Genomic DNA, 22,857 nt, shown 5'->3' on the forward strand with positions numbered 1-22,857 from the left:
AAAATGGGAAAAGCGTTCCACTTGATTTATGAGTAAGATCCGTCATAATAATAATAAAATAATTTGTCTCAAATCCGGAACAAAGTTTGACTCGAATTTCTGAAATCCGTTTCGAAATTGATTTCTAAATCTGGGATAGAACTAGTCTCGAATCCTGTTTTAAAATTAGAGGAATTTTTCTCCACATTTCAGTAGAATCCTGCTCAGGATGTAACACTAATCTTGATTCGAAATTATTGTTGTCTCTTTAATGAAGACAACAAAAATAATAGTCTCAAAACACGATTTGTGTTGCACCATGAACAGGATTCCTCGTAATAAAACAGAAATTGTAACTAATATCGAAACAGGGTTTGCTTCGAATACAGAGGCGGATTTGGTTTTTTATTCCTAGAATAGGATTTGTCACGAACCTGGAATTCTATTTGCCGCATCCGCCATGCGAAAGTGCTATCGAATCGAGATACGCTGCGAGGCTCTTGACTCGGATTCATCTCGAGTCTAAAACAGAATCGATTGGAACAAAATTTGTGTTGTGTCCTGATCAGAATCGGTATCTAGTCTGAAATTGGGTTTATATTATCATCTTGAATTTGAAACAGATTTTTTCGAATCCGGAGAAGGATTTGTAGGACATCCAGAACAAGATTTTTCTCTAATTCAGAAATAGGGCTCAAATCTTTTTGTTTAAAAAAAACCTTTTTTTCTTTTGTTAGATTTTTTAGCACACTCATTCTAAAATCCTAAGCAGAATTCATTAGAAAATGTAATCATTGAATGGGATATTGCCGCATTCCTTGCTCTCATTTAAGATATCTATCATCAGCTTATCACACATCTGATTGATCGATAATAAAAATCAAAATTCAACATCTTCTCTAATTGGCTCCTTTCAATCTCTTTTCCGATTCGAACTATTCAAACTTCTCTTCCATTTTGCGGCTACTCGTGATGAAACTAATAAGAAAGTGATTACCCGTATTAACATTGCAATTAACATTTACCGAGTTTGAACTTTGCACATAACAATCGAACCTCCGTGACCTCGTCCTCATCCTAGTCCGACCCGAACTCGTTAACTCGCTACCTTTGCTCGCGCTCCCCCGCACCAAAGTCGTGCGCTTGCCACGGACTCAAAGTTGCATCATTAGACGACGCCGAAGACACGCTCGCTTTTCCCATCCATCCGAGGGAATGTGTCGCTCGCTGTCGTCGATCACCATCCTCTACGCCGTCGTTGCTACTGCCGGTCCTCCTATTGGTCGCAAGCGAAAGGAACACAATCCGCTGCTCATACGTGCTCGTTTCGGATGGGTCGGTTCGGTACACAGCGCTTCCCAATCTGCCAGTGTTTAATGGTAACAAAAGAGTTTGCCCAAGAATGGAGCAAAAAATCGAAACAACATGCAACAACACCGCGCGTCGTCATCACCATCGCGTCGTCGTGCAGTGGGGCGGACCTTCGAACAGAAGCAGTTCGGTACCCAAAAGTTGTGAAGCTTACTGTAAGGTGTGTGCAGTACGGCTGGCCTACAGTCTTCAGCTGATACCTCACGCTTTTATGAAGGGTTATACCAATCTTCATAAAGACCGGTTAAATTCCTGAAAAATAAATCGAAGAATTTAATTTGGAAGATTAAAAATAACTTTCAAAATCACATATTTTTCGTTATAATTCTGGATGTGGCGTTTTTCCAAGCCAGCTCTAAGATTAAATCCTGCCTTTCCCCCAAAATCTGCCACTGTGCCACACGTGGAGGAAAACTTTTCCTTTGCTCCCGTTGTTGTTGTTGTTTAGCTGGCTGGTCTTTCGAGTGATGTTACCCCGGTGAAGAGTTTGGATGAAAGATAGTTATGACATGAACTACTGCCGGAGAATCGTCCGTACCGCCCGTTCCGATCTCGCATTGCCCATTGTCGTACACGGTATGTAATACGATTCCCGGCGGTTTTACGACTCCCACTCAGCACCAGCGCAATGGATGGCACTACGGATGCAAAACTACGAGAACCTTGCCAGACGACGGGAGTTACGAACAGCAGCGGGAGTTGATAGAGTCAGCTTTCGCCGTTATTTACTTTGGTACGGAATCTAGTTGAGCTTGAATTTTGTGCACGTCCGAAAGACGAGCGACGAAACGAACGAACCAGACGATTGGGAATAAAAGCTTGTTAAAAGTTGTTTGTGTACGGTAATTCTTGTTTTCGGGAACAAAGAAAAAAATGTTTGACTGTTTCCTGACAAACGAGCTCACCATTAAAAAAAAGAACAGATTAGTTGTACGAAGTGAATTCATGTAGATACTGGCTTCACATCAGACAAATATAAATTGCTTTGAAATTGAGAGTGCAGGAATTCAAAATAAATCTATGAGAACAGAATGTTGTTTAAGAATTAATATTCGAGGACAAAAGATTTAGGGAAAGTTGGGTTCGGAAAACGACGCAAATCTCGTACAGTCAGGATTTGTGACGAATTATATTCAGGATTCGAGACGATTCTTGCTTTGGGGTAGATCCCTTTTCGAGTTTTGTTTAGGGTTGAAGGCGAATCATTTTCAGAATTCATGTTCGGGATCCCAAATCCAGAATTCAAAACGAAGCTGTTCATACTTTCGGAGCGAAAACGGTTTCGTATTTGAATCAAATCTTGTTCGCGACTGGAATGAAATTTTGAGCAAAGTCCAAGTCTTGATTCGATTCAAATCTTGTCCAGACTTTAAAATGATTCTCCGATACAAATCTTGTTTAGAAAACAAAGAAAATTTGTTCGACGGATTGAAGTAATTTCTATTCTGAGTTTCAGAGACAAATTTTATTTTGGTTTGGAGACGAAGAAAAGGAGAATTCGGAACAATTTCGAACTTGATTCATTACGAATCTTGTCCGGGTTTCAAAATAATTCGGAATTCTGACTTCAGAATAATTCGGAATTTTTTTTTTCTTGATTCGATACGAATCTTGTCATGAGTTCAAAATAATTCTTGCTCAAAACTCGAGAAGAATCTTATTCCGATTTCGATACAATATCTTGTTTCGGAAACGAAGAGAATTTTTTCGTCGATTAAAAGTAAATTCTTCTAGGTGAATCATTTTATTGATTTGAGAAAAATCCTATTTTGGAGTCATTTCAGAAATTTTCGAGACAAATCCGGAATGTAATTTGATTTAATTATGATTATAAAAAGTTTAAAAAAGTTAATAAAAAGAATCTTATTTTACATTCGCGACATTTTTTTCTGATTTCGAAACGATTCTTGCACTAACTTTAAGACGAATGTGGTTTTTTAATTCGAGACGAATTATGTTGAAGACTGAAGATATGAAGGAATTTGTCCGTCGATTGGAATCCAATTCTACTCTGAGTACCAGACAAGTTATGTTGCAGACTGAAGGCTTATTACTGTCGGGATTTAAATCAAATTCTGTTCGGAATCTGGTATGAAATTTGAATCAAATCATGTTCTTCATTAGCATCAAATTTTGCTCGTGTTTGAATCAAAATAAAGTTTTTTTTCCGAATTAGATAATTCGAGTTTGAGAGATATTTTATTCAAGGTTTGAGATGATTTCTTTTTTAAGATGAAAGTGAAGCATTTTCATAATTCAAGAAAAATCCTTTTTGGGACTCGAGTTAAAAACTCATGAGGTATTCTTCTACAGCTTTCGAGATAAAGGTTTTCAGTGTACAGAACTTTGTTTTCACACGATTTTCCAATGCATCACCACAATCTATGCAACATGTTTCTAAAAATCCTGAAATATGCAAAGAACAATCAGAGTGTATTTAATTATAGTCGGGTAAACATTTAAGCTGAACGCAAAACTGAGAGAATTTAAATCGTGTTTAAACTAAAACTTGTGTATTAGAATTGAATCGTGTTCTGAATTCGAAATGGACTTTATTACGGATAAGAGACGAATCTTTTTTTCTCTCTTATTTTTGAGGTTTTCAGCCCTGGGTTGGTTCACCTTAGAAGACGAATCCTTTTTAATGATTGAATCTTATCCCGAATTTGCGACGAATTCTGTTACAGATTAAAAAAAAACCCAGATTAATCCACCTAGCGATGATGATGCCTTTCTCGTGCGGTAATCGATTTAGGGTAAGTGCATTAAACGTGAGCGAGACTTTTTTACGCGCTTTTTTATGAGAAATAGTATTTTGGCCATAACTACCAAGCCCATTGTCCGATCCGACCAATTTTCAATAGGAAACAATGGGGCAGTATACTGCGTCGAATGCAACCTGTTGCGAAGAAATCGGTCAAGGGTAAGTACAAAAAAGTGAGCTAGACTTTTTGCTCTTTTCGTGCGCACATACACACACATACACACACACACACGCACACACACAGACATCACCTCAATTCGTCGAGCTGAGTTGATTGGTATATAACACTATGGGTCTCCGAGCCTTCTATAAAAAGTTTGTTTTTGGAGCGAACATATAGCCTTTACGTATACTTAGTATACGAGAAAGGCAAAAACATCTTGTTTAGGATACGAAGCAGTTTGTTCGTTGATTCGAAACAAATTCTACTGCAGGTTCGAGAAAAAAATGGTTTCGGGCTGAGGGCGAATCATTTGCAAGATTAAAGTGAAGTCCTGTTCGGACCTTGAATTCCAAAACTTGAATCGAATTTTGTATACTGGTTTGGAATTACTTTTCGTTTGCAAAATATTCATCCTATTTCGAATTCGAAACAATTTCTGTTAATGTTTCTGTTTTTCTAAAACTTCGAAACGATTATTACTCAGCTTTCAAGGATCTTGTTCCGAAATCGAGACTAGTTCTGTTTCGGATTTGGGATGAAACTTATTTCGGAATCGACGCCAATTTTGTTCGTTCGTGCCGAACAAATTCTGCTCTGAGTTTAAGGCTATTTATGTTCCGAAGTCTGGAATCCAGACTAAACGAGCATCATTTTCGGGATTCATTCTTTTGTAACTTAAGTCATCTTTGCTATTGAAAACAGACTTTTAGTTTTGTTGTGGATTTCGGATGAAATCTTGTTAGGGACTCAAAGCTAAAACATCGAGAAGAATTTTATTCAGCTTTTGAGACAAAGTTTGTTTCAATTTTTAATCTTGCATACTTATTTTTTTGACGCTCATATAATTTGTTTAACTGACCCGAAGATTGATTGAAAATGAGTTTTGTTTCGGATTGTCCGTAGATCAAAACAAACTCTACTCTGAATTCCACACGAATTTTATTTCTGTCTGAAGGCGGTTTAAGAAAAAATAGAATCGAAATGTTTTGGACTGAAAATGAATCCTCACCAAAGTTCTTTAAAAATCTACTCCGAATTCCAGGCTTTCCAAGGTTTAAGACAATTGTAACATAAAAAAAATCCTGGTTCGAGGAAAATCTTATTCCGAATTCGAGACGAATTGTCTTTAGGGCTGGAAACTAAAAGAAATCTTCGACCGATCTTTGAGAAATCTTAAGGCATCCGGTTTAAAATATTAATCAAATTAACCAGACCAGAAGAAAAATCCTATTGCGAATTATTTTCCAGATTCCGAGACAAATTATTTTCCAGATTCAATGCGAAACTTATCCTGACTTCGAAGCAACTCAATCCGAATTTTGCTTCGAACTCAAAACAAAATTTGTTGATCGATTCGAGGAAAGTCTGCTTGTTTGGGTTAAAAGTGAATTATTTCCGTGATTCCAGAGAAATCCTGTCCAAAATGTCAAAACTTGAGGAGAATTCCTTACGTAATTCTATGCAAATTTTGTTGCGCAATCAAAATTCAAGACCGAATTTTTGTTTCGGATTTGAGACAAATTCTGTTTCCGATTCGAAACGAATCTTTTTTCGGCTCCGAAACGAATCGCCATCGTCGATTCGAGAAAAATTTTGGCTCAAATTCGACACAAATCCATGCTTATTTTATTCAAATCATTTTCGGAATTATTGCTGATACATTTTGTTCAACAAGAATTCGGTTCCAAATTCGAAACAAATTTGCTTTGTTTGCTTTGGATTTGAGACAAATTCTGTTTCGGCGAAACTTGTTTTAGGTTCAAAGTGGACCCTGTCCGATAATTTGAGGCAAATTCTACTTTGGGTTCAAGATGAATTCTGTATCGATATTAGGGCGAATCTTTTTTGGGATATAATCAAAACCTTGTTCGTGACCAGAAATCCTTAATTTGACAAGCAGTTTGTTCCGTTTTCGAGACAAATCATGTTTCATATTTGAATCAAATATGGCTCTGAATTTGAATTGAATTGAAATTAAATGACGAGCTCGGCGGTCTAATGGCTACCGCTTCTGCCTTATAAGCAGAAGGTCGTGGGTTCAATCCCAGGCTCGTCCTTTTCCTACTTTGTATTTCTATCTTCGTTCTTTCTGTGTTTCACGTTCTACCAAAACGATTTCTACTGTTAATAACCTTCCACACTAACAATTCCAAAAACCTCCCGTGGCACCTATGAGAGGTCGTAGAGTTCTCTGCATCTTTCGTAAGTAGGTATCCAACTTACCATCCTTCCCCTTTCTCAACATTCGCAAAGACGTGGCCAGGACAGATCTCGACTGTGCATCGCTTCTATCTAAGAGATCCTGATTAGTCCCAAATCAATATCTGTGGTAACGGACGAAAGTGATGCTACTCTCATACAATAGTCTTGGCTTGTACCACCTACGAATTTGTGCGAATTGCTTAATGCTAATGCTAATTTGAATTGAATTATAGAATTAAATCTTATTCCAATTTCCAGACAAATCTTGTCCTGACTTCGAAACGACTTGTTCTAGATTCGAGGCAATTCTTTTATCGTATTCGAGACAACAATAAAATGGTCAAACAATTGTTTTTCCAATTAAAACAGTTTATTGTTAATTCAACGTATTATATAGAAAAAATATTAATTTTGATTCTTGTGCTATTACTATTTATTAAGAATAAATTTGATGTTATTCCAAAAATAATCGTTTGAGGATTCCAAAAACGAATCCTTCGGGAATTCCGGAGAAAATGCTTCTGACATTCCGAATAAAATCCTTATCGGATTGCTCAGAGATTCCCAACACAGATGCATTTCTTTCGGATACTCAAATGTGTTCCGTTCGAAGGCCCAAACGAGGTCTGTTCGAGAGCCAGAAAAGATTTCGTTTGAAGGCGCAAAAGGATTCGTTTCAAAAGCCCAAATGAACTCAATTATCCTAAAACCATTCCAAAAGGGGTCCATTTAGAAACGGAAGTCATTTGGGCTTGCGATTTTTTTGGATTTCAAAATGGAATTATTTGAGATTATAAATAGAAGTCCTCTGGGATTCTAAATGATATTCTTTTGGGCTGCCGAAAGGAATCATTTTAAGCTTTCGCATGAACATTTTGTCGGACGAAATATTTCAGGTGCTTTTGAGGCTTTTGAATATCATTCTTTTTGGGATTCAGAAAGGAATCCTTTTGAACTTTTGAACAGTATTCTAGTGGACTTCCGAATAAAATGCTTCTCAAATTCCGCCAAATTAAAAACCAAAAAAAGAGTTCTATTCAAAAGCCCACTAGCATTTCATTTTGTTGCATCTGCACACTTACAATAAATCGCAGATTTCTGTTAAATTTCACCGAAATCTCAACAGCAGAACTGTTCGGTAAAAATTTTACAGAATTTTTGGTGGTTTTGACAGTTGAACAAAGGAAAATACCGCAGAAAATCGGTGAAACAATTACCGAACAAATCTGCTGTTGAGATTTCGGTGAATTGAAGCAAAATTCACCGAAATCTTTGAAATTATTTAAGTGTGTGCTCTTGTTTCGAAGCCATCTCAATAACCACTTGACAGATTGTGATAAACTTCTGCTCTAATCTAGTTACACTCTTATCTAGTTTCCGCCAAAATATCGTCAATTTTTACCCATATGCTGAAAAGTTATAAGCTACCCAATGTAACCCATTTTTATCAAGTACAGTCTATTGTGGTCTATTGTTGACTCGATAGTTGATAGTTGATCTGTATTCTAGAACAATTTCAAATCCTAGAACATCTGTATTGAACTATTTTGAATACGCAACCCAAGTAACAATTTTGGTTTTATAACGCTCTAGTAGACATCAATTTACTCTTTACGCTATAAAACTACAATCAATCCGTCAATGTTACTAGGGAAGGGCTCTAGAAAGATTGCCGTGAAAGAATTGTGAGATTCGCTCATGATTTCTTAATCGCAGTATTCGACATGTGAACCAAAAACACGTACTTCCCGGCATGTAATTAGGTTCAAGTTTTCCTTAATACAAGTTACCATACCAATGCTTGCACTGCTGCTGAACATTTTTAAATATCTCTACCTATCGTTTCTTTATTTTGGCCTGAAAAACATTCGTTTTTCGCAAGGGGCAACTAACTCTAAACTTTCTTCAGTATCCAGAAATACTAACAAATACTAGCGAACATCTACGTCGTATCTACGGCGAATTCTCGCTTAACTTTTCGAAAGGACCTAAGTAACATTTTTTTCATGAATTAATTTGAATACTGCAATCAATAGCTTTCATGTTGTTCTGTTGATTGCGCTATTCAAATTAATTCATGAAAAAAATGTTACTTAGGTCCTTTTGAAAAGTTAAGCGAGAATTGATCGAAGTGCTTTGTTTGGGAAAGCATGAATCACAACGCCACCCAGTCGATACAGTCCACCCAGTTTTAGGCAACACACGATTTCAGTCACCTTTAAATTCTTAAAAAATCACTGAATAACTAGGGGAACGGTTCGGCACTTCATCTCATAGCTCTTATTTCCATGGCAAAACATACTTTTGCATATAAACGATAAAGACGGATCCATAAAAAACTGGAAAACGATCCATAAATAACATCTGAATGTTCCCTAAAATGCTACCATAAATCTATACAATAGTTAATGAGATTCCATAAAGAATATTTTTTCGATCCATAACTAAGCTAAAGTTTAGCAATTAATTGGGAAATATGTTCCATATGTCCATATGTCAAGAAAAACAATACAATTCTTGCTATTTTCCTAGGAAAATATAACAAATGATCCATAAATCTTTGGAAAATGATCCATAAAAACTATATTTTGATCCATAAAACTTCAAATTTACGCATTTTTTTATCGTGATGATGATCCATAATTTCAGTAATATGATCCATAATTTTAATCATATGATCCATAATTCTGGCCATTTGATCCATAACTTTGTTCAAATGATCCATAGTTTTGGTGATATGATCCATAAATTTTGATAAATGATCCATAGATTTTATAAAATGTTTGGATCAATTAATATAGTTTCATTGGCCTTCTTTCCAAGCATTATGGATCACATTATCAAAATTATGGATCATATGGCTGAAATTATGGATCATCATCGGGATATAAATTGCTCAAATTTGAAATTTTATGGATCAATATATATATTTCATGGATCATTTTTCAAAGTTTTATGGATCATAAAATTATTCTTTATGGAATCTCTCGAACTATTTTATGGATTTATGGTAGCGTTTTATGGAACATTCAGATGTTATTTATGGATCGTTTTTCATTTTTTTATGGATCGTTTTTCCACATTGAACGGTGCAAAGTAAGGGCTGCCTATTTCCATCCCATCAATAACGATTTGGTTTGAAGGCATTAGAAAGATGAATTGCGGTTTGCAAGTTTTCTAGAATCTGTGTTTAGAAAATCAGGTGTTTCCAATACGGGGGAGCACTGCGTTTCATCAACTAACTGAACAAAACCATAACAACCGACCTAGCAACCGTTTCTTTGTTTGATGAAAATCGTGGAGTCTAGAAATATAACGAAATACTATTGCGAGACAATGAGTAATATTATCGCAAAGTTTAGAGTTACTTGCCCCTTGGTTTTTCGTATTGTATGTCGGAATTGTATCTCGGCATTTTCCCAATCAATCAACTTACGCTTATCTGTGAAAAAAGAGAACAGTCTTACATATTTCTGCTGGGCTCGATTTCTCAGCAGAAAATAGGACGGAAGAAGTATTGGTCTGCACCCGCGGCATATTGCATAAACCAACAGGTCGAATCCTAACAAACAGAAAGAAACGAAGAGATGAAGTCTATTGTTACACTAGCAAATAAACGGGTTGATAACCTACACGTAAACCATATCGCGATCTAGGGGAACGGTTCGGAACTTCATCTCATAGCTTCCATTTCAATCCCATCAAAAACAAAGCAATGAAAAGGTATGTATTTGATTTGTTATTTATTTTTGTGATTTTTCAAGAAATGAGCCCGGATGTTACCAAAAAGAAGCAACAAGATTGGTGCTGTATTTCTTTGTTTTGCGATTAGATGAAAATATGTTCAGTGAGGTGGAAAACGGAACAGTTCCCCTATTTACAATTTCTTCATATCTCTAATTTCAAATGTATCACTTATTTTCAATTTCAATTTGCCAATTTTCACATGTCGAATCTCACTTTCCATTTCGCGTATGTTATTGCACTCAGTACTCAATTTGCACATTTCACTTCTTGCTCCTCACTTCTTACAATTTAATTCTCACTCAGCCGCTTCTTACCCTTCAATTCTTACTTCTTTCTTCTCCCTTCTATTTTTCACTTTTCAATTCCAACGTTTCACTGCTTGCTTCTCACTTTTCTCTTTTGAGTTATATCTTATTTCTCCCCTCTCAATTCTCATATTCTCACTTATCAATTCTCACATTTAATTTCTACCTCCTCACTTTCCATGTCTTATCTCTCCCTTCTTTATTCTCACATTTCATTTGAACCTCACCTCTCACTTCTTTTTCTTCACATTTAATTTTTCCCGTCTTATTACTCACATCTAGCATCTTACTTCTAATTTCTTCTTTCTGACTTATTACTTTTTTTTTTCCTCATTTATCACCTCTCCTCATTTTCAATTCGCTTACCATCTTTCATATTTCTTATCACTACTCAATTCTCATTCTTATTTCTCTCTTCTCCTTTCATACTTTTTACTTCTTATGTTCCAATTCTTAGTTCACAATTGAGTGCTTTTTTGTGCGTGCTTCCGAGAAGTTGCATAACGATCACGCGACCATCCGAAATTTGTCATTTCGCATATATTGTAATTAATTCCAACATTCCACTTCTTGCCTCCCACTTCTCACATCTAATTTCTCACTATTCCCTTCTTGCGTTTCACTTCTCATTCTACGTTTATCCCACAACATATCTCTTTTGTTGCATCTCATTTATCATTTCTCACTTCTCAAGCCGCTTCTTACTTTTCAATTCTTACTTCTTACTTTTTCCTTCTGTTTTACACTTTACATTTTCAGTTGACCTTGCCCGTCAAAAAAAGTATCTCGTTTTTTTTTGTCTCAGTTTATTCTTTCGCTTATTATTTTAAAAATCGAAACCAAAAACTGAAAAAGTTCTGCAAGTGTTTGTTCAAAATCGGGCGAATGTTAGGGCAATCTTCAAAATCAGCACTTTAGTACATCCTTAGAGGCGTCAAAAAATATGGGTTCTTTGGAAAAAATTGTTAAAATAAAGAACCGATTGAGCGAATAAAAATTTTTGACGGCAAAAGTCAATTCTCACGTTTCTTGCTTCTCACTTTTCTCATGTAAGTGACATCTTATTTCTCCCGGCTCAATTCTCATTATCTCATTTATAAATTTTCACATGTAATTCGTGCTTTTCACTTCTTTCTTTTCATATCGAATTTCTCACGTCCAAATTTTCGCATTTCATTTGTTTCTTACTTCTCACTTCTTTTTCTCCACATTTCATTTTTCACATCTTACTGCTCACATCTCGCATCTTATTTCTTACTTCTGATATATTTCTCTCTCTTATCACTTTCTTTCTCACTTGTCATCTTTCCTGTCTCACTTCTCATTCGCTTACCATCTTTTTTATTTTTTATCACTACTCAATTCTCATTCCTACTTCCTGCTACTTATGTTTTAATTCTTAGTTCACAATTCTCCTTTCTTACTTTTCACTTGCTGATTCTAATTTCTAACTATAACTTCTTATTTACTTTTAAAATTATTAATGGCACATGCTTAAACTATGGGTTTCATGGTCAAGCTTATCTGTTCGCTTCTAGGCCTCATGCAAAGTTAATTTTCGACTGTGTAGTTTATTTAAAAAAAATCTTCATAACACAAGACAACTTTTTAATAAAACTGGCACAATTCTTGCTAATGTGTTTATCCGGAAATATCTTAGATTATTGGGAAAACGTTTCTATCAAGTAAACAAATCTTAAGGCAATGATCGATCGAAATTAGTCACAAAACCACAATTTTTGTTGTCTATGTTTTATTATCGAAGGTTTAATCATTATTTTCTTATTTGATGATTTGGAATGATGTTCTGTAACTGAATGCAACCTTTTAAGCAAGAGACAAATTTTACTCCGGGCTCAATTCTATTTCGAACAAGTCTCAGCTCCTTTGGCCGAACGCTATTTGGCTGAATGCCGTTTGACCGAACCGTTTTTAACTCAGATAACGGTTTTTTTTTTTTCAAGAATACGAGTAGTAAAGAGGAAGATATAAGAAGTGAGTGGTGAGAATTGAAAAGTGAGAAGTTACAAGGGAAAAGTGAAAAATGAGAATTTAGTGGAAAGTGAACTGAGAACTGGGAACTGTGAGCTGCGAAATGATAGCTGAGAACTGAGAACTGAGAACTAAAAACTAAGAACAGAGAACTGGGAACAGGAACTGAGAACTGGGAAATGATAAAATAGAAGTAAGAAGTGAGAACAATGATGCGAGGAATGAGAAATGCAGAATTGAAAACTGAGAAGTGAGAAGTAGGATGTGAAATATGAGAAACAAGAAATGAAAACTGAGTATTCAAAAGTGAGAAAAAATCGAGTTTCTTCTTTCATAATTTTCGTTCCGTTGTTTTCTATTTTGTTATTTTGTTCTTCTTCTTTCTTTCATCTTCGTTATTCCTTTTTTCTACATGTCCCTTTTTCTTTACTGCTTCATTTCTCTTCATTCTTTCTGCTCCCTTCTTTATTCGTTCTCTACCTTCTTCCTTTTTCCTTCTTCTTCCTTCTTCCCTCTTCTTTTTTCCTTCTTCCTTTCATAATTCTCCCTTTTTTATTCTGCTTTCTTCCATCTTCCTTCTGCTTTCACTACCTTCTTCTTCTTCCTTGCTCTTTTTCCCTTTTTCCTTCTTCCTCCTGTCTTCTACTTCCCTCTTCTTTCTTTTTCCTTCGTCCTCCCTTCTTCCTTCTTCATTGTTCCTTTTTCTTTCCTCCTTTTTCCTCTTCCTTCTTTCTTTTCCCTTTTTCCTTATTCTTCCTTGCATCTTATTTTTTCCTTCTTTCATCCTTCTTCGTTCTTCTTTCTTTCTTCTACCCATTTCCTTCTTTTTGTTTCTTCTTAGTTTTATCTTCTTCCTTCTTCATTTTTTTCCTTTTCTCTTCTTTCTTCTTCTTTCTCTTTTCTTTCTTTTTCTATTCTTCTTCTTCGCTCTTCTTTCTTCCTTCTTCTCTCTGCCTTCTTCCGTTTTTCTTCCTCCTTCTACTTTCATCCTTTTTCCTTCTTCCTTTATATTTCTTCCTTATTACTTCTTCCTTTTCCTTTTCATTTATTCCTTCTTTCTTCTTCCTGTCTTCTTCGTTTGGGACAAACGGCATTCGGCCAAATGACCCTAAACCTTCGAATTGATGGCGATTCTTTTTCAAAATTTTCCAAGAGAAATCCCTACGGGAGAAAATATTGTTCTGCTTTGAGGCGCATCCTTCATCGTACAATTTGTTTTTAGTAAAGTTCTAAACGAATTTTGTTAAGATGTTTAAGATTTTAAAAAATTAAAATAGACGATTCTTTTTTAGACTTCGAAACGATTCTTTTCCCGCATTGGAAGCTAATTTTATTCAAGATTTGAGACAAACTCTGTTGTGGATTGAACGCGAGGTTACCGGAGCTTAGAAGAGTTCCTATTTTGCATTCAAGATAAATTCTATTTTGAACTGATGAAGAATCAATTTTCGGATTCAAAAGAAATCCAAAAAGAGTTTTTTTTTTTCGATGTCACAATTAATTTTATTTCAGTTATGGGACGAATCTTGTTCTGACCTCGAAACGGATCATGTTCGGAAGAATACCGAACGATGCTTGCTTCGAATCCGTGTCAAGGTTTGAAAGCGTAATCTGTTTGACATTAACGAAAAATCAAGGGATTCAAAATCCAAAATCCATTTCGAGGTGAATCTGAACCCGATGAATTTAATTTTGGATCAGGGTCGGTACGCTTACTAGAAAGCTTGATTTTAGTCCTGCTTTTGAAGCGAATTCTGTTTTAAACTTGAATCAAATATTGTTTAAAAAATCTGTCTCGTAAATGAAAAAAAAAACATATTTCGCTTTCGAAACAAATTCTTATCTTGATTTTAGCCAAATTATTTCCTCAATCTGAATTCGTGATAAATCCTGTTTGTCGATTCGAATCAAATTTTGCCTCGGCTTCTGCATTAGACTAAAGGCGAATGTTTTCGAGATTCGACAAAAAAAAATGCCGTGGGGTCCACCTAATTGATTGCCATAACCAATTGATTGAAAGGCATGATTAACCAAAACCTATCCGCGTAAAAAGCAACTTCAGTGTATTGTAATCGAGTAGACAAGTAACTTGACTCAACGAAATTGCGTTTAAAAATTGAGAATTTGATACAAATCAAGTAATTCTGGATTTCATCTTGTTCCAAATTTGAGAGAAATTATGTGCCGCATGCGAGATGTTTCTTATGGACTCATTGCGCTTATCGGCCAGGCCTCACTTGTACATAACTGATTGACTCGACTCAAGTCGAGTTGTGCAATGACCCCCCTTATTCGGATTGGACACAAACCATGCAATGGGTGAACATACATTTATTTTAAGAATCTTTTGGATCTCACTCCGAATCCATAACGACCTCTGATCCAGCTTTACGAAGTGTTCAATTTAAGATGGCTTTTCCTCCAAAGTTTGCTGAAATTTATGTTCAATTTTGTGGATGAATACTCTCTATGATTCTTTAAGAATTCTAGACAGAGGGCTGTACTAATCTGAATTCCATCAATAATTTCATATTTTCATTATTCTAAAATTATTCTATTAGGGGTTTATGTGAAGTCTGTTTGGAGCCTTGACAGCTATTTGTATTGGACCCTTAAAAATATTCTAGAAAAGTCCTTTTTTGGATTGAATAGAAACACGATTCAGTGTTCAAAAACAACACATAATTGATCTCCCTTGTTCCTTCACGTATTGTGAATGGACTAATTTTCAACAACCTCATTGCACAATTCCAACACTAAGATCCTCGTTCCTAGCCTCAATTTAACAAAAACACCTAACCCTACGATTTTCGTTTTTCTAATTTACTCATAGCACAAGAGCCCTTGTTATTCTTCCATTCCAGTTCTCCTTCCCGTTTTCCATTCCGTAATCTTCTTATCAGCCTACAAGTGCCGACTTGCTACTCTCTTGCGACGAGTGCCTCCATCTCGCAATCGGGCGGGGATTGAGTTTAGAAAAACATCCCCCACAATAGGCACTTGGATGAAATTTTTGGAAAATGGCAAGCCCTCTCTCTCCGAATAGCACAAGACAAACCTCTTCAATCTAATTTCGTACCACCCCAACTAGGCTCACTTCTGGAGGCTGCCGTCTGGCACTGCAGGGCGCCTGTAGGTGACGTGTTTCGGAGCCGGAAGTGAAGTGACGTGGAGCGCATCATGCCAATATAAACAGACTAAATTCTTAATTTGATTTGACACCATCTCGATTTCGTCGCTTGGTTGTTGGGTGGTACTGGGGCCAAGCGCGAGGGGAACTCCCCGATAGGGCATTTTATCTTTTATGAGAAGGAATAGGCAATCCTAGTTGAAATAAGGGAATCTAGGCTTAGAGGGGATTCACGTTAACGGGAAGTGAAGTGGAAAATTGGAAATTTAAGGATCGCTTTTAGGAAAATAAATTTCAGTTGCTGTTTTTTCGTCTGTACTTAATGAATTTTTCATTTTCTCATTTCAGGTATTAACAACTTCAAGCTCGAAGTGCTATTCGCAAAACGTTCGTCGCAGCCACTGGTAATGGTGCTTAGCATTTCTGAGAGTGCTTTAGTAAATTTATTCTACCCCGGAGGTAATGAATAACATTTTATATCTAAACTTACTGAAATTTCACTCGTAAAGAGATACCGGCTGTGAAAATGTCTCTTCATTTAGAATACTTATGAATTACTGTGGAAAATGTTGATTTTGTGTTGTTGTTTATTCCAGTTGAATTTTTCCATGCTTTTCTGTCGATTGAAAACTAATTTGAAAACATAAAGAAGACGAAGTGCCATCAGAACATCAGAACTTTTCTTTCTTGGAACTCATTAAACCTCACCAACCGGAGTGTGGAAAGGTCAACAACTGACATCAATATATCACACCGCATAGCCAAACCACAAGAACAGCCATCGACAGTTCGAAAAGTGTTCTGCTGGATGGGATGGGACGGGATGTGTTGAAGTTCGAGAGAGAACCCATAAAACATTTAACATATGCCCTCTTTTCATCAGCGTCTGAGATGCACTCCGAACACAGAACCGTTTTGTTTGAGACGACAGAAGACCAGAGCTGGACGGAGAATGCCCGGGAAAAGTGCTATTTTCGATTCCCTGGGATGCATAACTTGGACGGATTCATATGAGCCACTGTAGAACCCGAAACAAGACACTTTTAAATATGCATTATGGAGTAGTGTGTTGTCTCCAGGTTCGGACCCAGTCTGATGAATGACTCGACGTCTTGATGGAGGAACTCGTCGGCACTGGCGGAGCGAAACAACTACGATTGCTTATACGCTGCCTTGAAATCAATAAACAATGATGTGATCATACAGTTGATATCCCGAATTTATCAAGGATTTTCTCTCAGGTTAACTATTTGATACGTCGTTGATGACTCATCGAAAACTGCTTGGTATCGACATCGACGAAGGATCTTCAAGCGGTCTCAATCTGAACGAGAATACGGGATACGATTTTGTACGCCGAATTAAGGAGGGTTATATCTCGGCATAATTGGCGACACTCAGTGTGCCCTTTCTTATAGAGAGGGCAAATGAGGCCGTCAACCCAGCAGGCATTTCCTCATCTTCCATGTTATTTTCGACATAATATGGTGCAGAACTTCAATTTAAAGATCTGTTTCTACTGCTGTTTGAGAAGTTCAGCTGGAGCGGATCCGTTCCTCAGCCTTTGTGCTTTTCTTGCTCTTTAAGCAGCTTTTAACCTCATCTCATATGTAGGTCGACTTACAGACTTCTGCATCGTCGCTTTATGTTATTCTGTTCTCACTGATGCATCCCGTCACCTATTATTCATGAAGCTCGAAGTGTTGCTTCCACCTGAGCCTTCTTGTTTTTATCTGTCAGATGTCCCTTGTTGTCATTGCACATGACAGGAGATGCGCTGTCTTTCTCCACGCCATTGAGCAGACTCATAAAATTCTACTCGCATTATCCGTTCTGCTCCATTTTTTCCTGCGCCCTTCTAATAACTGATTCTTTCGTACCCTTTCTTTCTTCCTGCGGTGGCTTGTTTTTCGGCTGTTTGCTTCCCTTGCTTTACGATCTCTATTCGATCGGGTACCGACACCACATCCGGCTACTGGTAACGTTCTTCTCGTCATCATCTCTGACATCCGCATCGAACCAACCCGTCCCTGGGTCGCCTCCTGTCAGTGCCTACCACTTCGTCTGTGTTGTGCTACCGCTCTGGATCAATTCCATAGTCGTTGATGTTTCGCTAACGTTGATTACTATCCGTTCGTCGAGCTTCTGGTCGGTACTCAATCGACTACCTCCGCCGACAATCGCTGATATTGTACACATCGTTCATCAGATTTTTCGTTCGATACAGTTGACAACCGTGATCGAATTTCACCGACAACGAGGTAGTGGATCAGAGTCAATGTTCGGACCTCTGAATGTCCGCACATCGATAATATCCGGAGAATGGCGCCCATCCACCCGAACAATGGGTCTATCTGCTGCAAGTTTCACCATTTGGGTAATCCAGGTGCTTTCGGATATTCTTCTGCAAAGTAGGTGCTACGATGGCCATCCTCTGGCAGCAACGAGGCTTACTAGCCGGTAATGTTGTCATTGGTAGCGCAGTTTCTTTTTATTCAGACTAAACGATGTCGGCCATGATTCAGTCAATTAGGATACGGGGAGGAAAATTAGTTCGACACTCATTGCTACAAAGAGACCGAGAAATCCTGCGCGCTCCATGAGTATGACTGGGAAGGAATAGTATGTTGGTTGGGAAGAAATATTGAAATCGCCTTGCGTAGTAATTATTTCTTATGAACGAACCTATTCATGATCATACAAAGATGAAACTATACGTGTCTAACGTATTTCACTGATTCGGTATCTAAACCATTTCGCGACGACGAGTAATAGGCATAGTTCTGACTATAGATAGTAGAATCTATTACGAGCGAAAAGCATGGCTGAGTCGACTTTTGGATCAGGCACATATGCGCATATGACGCCACAGCCCTTAACATTTACTGAAATCGACGTCATGCTGTTTGAGACACGTTTGACAGTTCGTTTGAGACAGAGGATTCATTCCTGCTCATCTATATATTTCACTGTCTATAGTTCCTGACTTCTGCCTGGTGGCTATTACAAACTATGGAAAATTGCGCAAGCGCATGGTTTCACTGGAACACCAAACTGATATTTTCTTCATTTCGCGGCGATCAAAACACGGACTGTACCGGAATATTGAAATGTTCTATCCTTCAAAGTATTTCGAGCACTGATTATGCTTTCATGATCTCAAATTATCTCAAGGGATTGAGAATGCTTTCGCTTCATAAAAATTGCGAATACTGGGTAGACACCTTTACGTGGTGTGTTAAGCACCCATTGTCAACATTCAGCAACCTGACCCAACGAATACCTTCCGCAATATCCAACCTGGTAATTTATGAGGGTGTCGGTGGTCTCTTGTTGGCAAGTACCACATCAATACCTCTTTTCTTTCCCTGGTTACGTGGCAGGAAGATGGCGTGGCTAGAGCAGTAATCTCATGCTTCTTGCTATTTTTGTTTAAGACTGGAAACAAGGACCCCCTTCCCTTCTTGTTTCTGATAGCATTCTAGATAAGGATTTGCGCAAACATGAGTATCACTAGTGTCTAATCTACGAATTACACCATAACACTGCTAATGCTAATACTATGCTAATGCTATAAAAATTATGAATAATGCTTGAAAATGTTCTTTTCTCCAAAGTATTTCTGAGTCCAGATTATGCTTTCATGATCTCAAATGAATCTAAAGGAATTGAGGATGCTTGATTCATGAAAATGAATAATGCTTGAAATGTCTTCCTTTTCTTCCAAAGAGTATTTCTGAATCGAGATTATGCTTTTATGGTCAAACAAAATCTCAAAGGGTCAAGGATGCTTCCGTCTAATATTAATGCTTCAAATGTTCCAACTTCCAAAGTATTTTGGAAGTTAAAACTATGCTTTTAAGGATCTCAAATGAGTCTCAAGGCTTGAGGACGTTTTTTCGTTTCATAAAAAATTTAGAATAAAGCTTCAAAATGTTATGCTTTTTTAAGATCATAAACGAATACTAAGTGATTGAGGATACTTCTCGGTTCAAAATTGCGAATAATGCTTTGAAATGCTCTGGTCCTTCAAAGCTTGTGCATACATTAGTGCAATAATTGTATATACAATTGTTTTTTTTGGTTTTCGTTATTTATACATTAGAATTTCTTTGAAAATGCTTGTCTATGTGCCATGCTTATATGCATTAAAATAATTGTAATGAAATTATAGGATTGGCTTTCCTCTGATTTGTAAAGGTCCTCCAAATTGGAACCTTTTATAAATGCTCATTAAATTTTTCTCAGAACGAATGGGTCCGTTTGACTTTCTTCGTATACAATATCTATGGAAATAAAGCATGTTTTAAGAAAAATTTGGATGACGTCTGAAAGAGTAAATTCTGTATCTTTCTTTCCAATCGTTAATTTTGAGACGAGCTTTGGAGGACTATAGCACTGTAGTTAGTCCTCCAAAGGAACTACAATTTGCAACTACTATTGCTTGCGCAAGAATATTTCTATAGCGACAGTATCAGTAATCTATAAAACGTCTTTGCATAATTAACAAAATGTCGATTGATAATTTAAAAAATTTTGATGAATTTTTAAATCATATTATAACTCTAAGAGGTCTCCTTAGCCGTGCGGTAAGACGCGCGGCTACAAAGCAAGACCATGCTGAGGGTGGCTGGGTTCGATTCCGGTGCCGGTCTAGGAATTTTCGGATTGGAAATTGTCTGATTTTCTCTGGCATAAAAGTATCATCGTGTAGCCTCAGATATACGAATGCAAAAATGGTAACCTGGCTTAGAAACCTCGCAGTTAATAACTGTGGAAGTGCTTAATGAACACTAAGCTGCGAGGCGGCTCTGTCCCAGTGTGGGGATGTAAGCCACAAGAAGAAGAAGAACTCAAACGAATAGAACTAATTGTATAGTTGAAATATGTTTCGTGGAGTCAAACTGATTGTAGCCGACATAATTCCTATTATGTTCTTGAAATAATGTGTTTCCTGAAATGCAGGCGCTAATGCTTCAAATGTTCTATCATCCAGTATTTCGGAGTTGAAACTATGCTTTATGATTTCAAAATGACCCCAAGGGCTGCTTTCGTTGAATAAAAATTTCGTCAACGCTTCAATGTTCTATCCTCCAAAGTTTCTCGGAATCGAGATTATGCTTATAGGGTCAGCGGTCGAGGATGGTTTTCGGTTCATAAAAAATTACGTGAATAATGCTTGAAACGTTCTCTTCCCAAAGTATTACGAAGTCGAGACTTTATGCTTTTATGATTACAATCGAATCTCAGATTGAGGAGGCTTTTTGTCTTATAAAAAAGCGGATAATGCTTCAAATGTTGTATCCTCCAAAGTATTCGAGTCGAAATTATACTTTTATGATCTCGTAAGTCTCAAGGTTTGAGGATGCTTTTATTTAATGTACCATGAATTATGCTTCAAATGTTCTATCCTCCAAAGTTTCGGAATTGAGATTATGCTTTAGGGTCAAAGGTCGAGGCTGCCATTCATAAAAAGTATTTTCGGAATCGAGCTTAAGCTTTCTATGATCACAACGAATCCAAAAGGGTCGAGGATGATTTTCGGTTCATACAAATTCGTAATAATGTTTGAATTGTTCTATCCTCCAATGTATTTCCTGGAGTCGAAACTATGCTTATGATCTCAAATGAGTCTCAAGGGCTGGAGGATGTTTTCGTTTCATAAAATGGCGAATAATGCTTCAAATGGTCTATCCTCCGAAGCTTGTGTACATTATGTGCAATTTGTATCCAAATGGTTTTTTTCTTATTTTTATTTTTGTTTGTTTTTTTTGTAATTTGCATTAGTAGAATTTTGAAATGCTGTTCATGCTTGCTTATATGTGATTAAAAAATAATTGTAATGAAATTATAGAATCTGGCTTTCCTCTGATTTTCTGTAGTTATCCTCCAAATTGGAACTCATAAAGCTAATTGTTCTTTCAGAACGAATGAGTCCATCTGACTTTCGCAACCTGTATCTTTGGCCATAAAGCATGTTTTTAAGAAAAAAATGATGGACGTCTGAAAAGAAAAAAAATCTGGAATCTTTTCTTTTCCAATCGTTAAATTGAGGATTAACTTGAAGAAACTTCTTGAGGACAGGCATCTGTAGTTATCCTCCAAAAGAACCCTACAACGTTCCACACGACTATGTGGGGAAAGAATATAAATTCAAAGGAATTATCATGATTTATGAAAGTTTTATATAAACGAATGTCGCTGATAATTTAAACCAATGTGCTTAAGTCACATTGGGTAACTCTTTTGTACGAATGAATCCACTGCATAGTTGAAATATTTTTCCGTTTAGTCAAACTGGATTGCATTCAAGACATACTACCATGCTCTTGAAATAATGTGTTCCGAACAAAAAATAATGCTCAAATGTTCCATCCTAAAGTATTTGCTAGTCGAAGCTATGCTTATGATCTCAAATGAGTCTCAAGGGCTGAGGATGCTGGTTTAATAAAAATTGCGAATATCGCTTCAATGGTTCATCCTCCAAAGTATTTCTTGGAGTCGAAACTATGCTTTTGTGATCTCAAATGAGCTCCACGGCTTGAGGATGCTTTTTGTTTCATGAAAATGGCAAATATTGTTTGAAATGTTTCCAGTCCAGATTATGCATTAAGGATCTAAAATGAACTTCAGGGCTTGAGCTTGAGGATGCTTTGTCGGATTATAAATGAACTGTTTGTTTGAGAAACTGCATATGTACATTTTTGGCCAAAATTAGATTTTTTGTATATTCTCGAAACCTCAAAATACATATTCTGGCAAAACACGCAAAATAAGTTTTTGTTCAGGAATGTATGATTTTGTTTTCGTTTGTTTGAGAAACTATATATGTCCACGTACTTGAAAAGCAATTAGAGTACTGCTGACATTTTGTAATTCGAAAGTGCCACAGTGTTGAGTTTTGCCAAACCTATTAATCTGTATCGAAGAAATCGAAAGATTCGGTGCGAATTTCATCAAAAACAGTTTTTGTTGTTTTCTGAAATAGTGTAAAATGGACTTATGCAGTTTCTCCAATAAATGATCAAATATTGCGAATAATGCTTCAAATGTTCAATCTCCAAAGTATTTCGAATCGAGTTTGAAGTTTTCAAGGATCATAAACGAATCCAAAAGGCTGAGGATGATTTTTGTTCATAAATTGCGAATAATACTTCAATTGTTCTATCCTCCAACGTATTTCGAGTCGAAACTATGCTTTTAA

The 22,857-nt window shown here is 36.7% G+C and overlaps 1 protein-coding gene across 3 annotated transcripts in view; it reads left to right on the forward strand.

The window, feature by feature from the left end:
- Positions 1 to 22,857, forward strand: part of LOC134225836 (protein sax-3) — a 979,605-nt gene that overhangs the window by 123,030 nt on the left and 833,718 nt on the right. Inside the window, exon 2 of one of the 3 annotated variants that reach the window (XM_062706210.1) lies at positions 16,002 to 16,112. The exons of the other annotated variants lie outside the window; for them this stretch is intronic. The gene's annotated coding sequence lies outside the window, so the exon portion shown is untranslated. The remainder of the gene's footprint in view (positions 1 to 16,001; positions 16,113 to 22,857) is intronic. 3 annotated transcript variants of the gene reach the window in all.

This window comes from Armigeres subalbatus, chromosome 3 (assembly GCF_024139115.2).
Source record: "Armigeres subalbatus isolate Guangzhou_Male chromosome 3, GZ_Asu_2, whole genome shotgun sequence".
Taxonomy (NCBI): Eukaryota; Metazoa; Arthropoda; class Insecta; order Diptera; family Culicidae; genus Armigeres; species Armigeres subalbatus.